This window comes from Bison bison, unplaced genomic scaffold (assembly GCF_000754665.1).
Source record: "Bison bison bison isolate TAMUID 2011002044 unplaced genomic scaffold, Bison_UMD1.0 scf7180017864486, whole genome shotgun sequence".
Lineage (NCBI taxonomy): Eukaryota > Metazoa > Chordata > Mammalia > Artiodactyla > Bovidae > Bison > Bison bison.
The window spans coordinates 1,107,100-1,108,390 of NW_011495046.1; positions in this window are offsets into that span (position 1 = coordinate 1,107,100).

A 1,291-nucleotide genomic window follows, 5' to 3' on the forward strand; every position below is an offset into this window, starting at 1 on the left:
ATGGTGCAGATGGTGAGTGCAGCCATGAAATTAAAAGACACTTGCTCCTTGGAAGAAAAGCTATGACAAACCTAGACAGCATGTTAAAAAGCAGAGACATGACTTTGCCGACAAAGGTCCATCTAGTCAAAGCTATGGTTTTTCCAGTAGTCACGTATGGATGTGAGAGTTGGACCATGAAGAAAGCTGAGCGCCAAAGAATTGATGCTTTTGAACTGTGGTGTTGGAGAAGACTCTTGAGAGTCCTTTGGGCTGCAAGGAGATCCAACCAGTCCATCTAAAAGGAAATCAATCCTGAATATTCATTGGAAGGACTGATGCTGACACTTAAATTCCAATACTTTGGACACCTAATGCAAAGGACTGACTCATTGGAAAAGACCCCGATGCTGGGAAAGATTGAAGGCGGGAGAAAAGGGGGACGACAAAGGATGAGATTTTTGGATGGCATCACTGACTCAATGCACATGAGTTTGAGTAAACTCTAGGAGTTGGTGATGGACAGGGAGGCCTGGCGTGCTGCAGTCCATGGGTAGCAAACAGTCAGACGCAACTGAGAGACTGAACTGAAACTGAAACATAAACCATGCCTTTTATGATATATTATCCACTTGAAATATATAACATCTTTCTGTGCTTTCTTTCCTTGAAACATATTATTGAAAAATATCATTTTTCTAGCCAATGAAACGCTATAGACAGTTTATTCCTCAAGGCAGGATTTTATGAGTTATGGTGTAATATTGACTGGCTCTGTTTACTGACTCTCTCCTAGAGTGGAATAATATCTGTGAATTCTTTTTTTTTTTTATACAAATGCAGAGGAGAAATTTTGTCTAAATGATCAAATAAGAAAAAGATAACATGGAAATTTTTCTTTCATACTAAAACAACTTCCTTTCTCTCTCAGTATTTCTCTCTACAAATGCTTACGGTAATTTAGAAGATGCTAAAGTAGTGTTGGCAAAACTCTATTTCTTTTGCCCTGATTCTATTTTTCTTTTTTTTTGTTTTTCCTTTGAACATTCAAAATTTCAGGTTGTTAAACTTCTGTATCAAAGGATGGTAAGTTTGGACATATCAACCTGCTTTACATTCTAAAATGGCTTTTAGAAACCTATTTTTCTTTATATTTAAAGCAAAATTCACATGCTGAAAGAGGAAAGAATCAAAGTCAGAGATGAGAAGGAGGGAGGGAGAAAATGAAATGAAGATAAATCCTTTGTATTACATCATAGCACAAATTCTGTTTTATTGCTTTGAAAATAGTGACATCTAGTGGAGAAAAGGT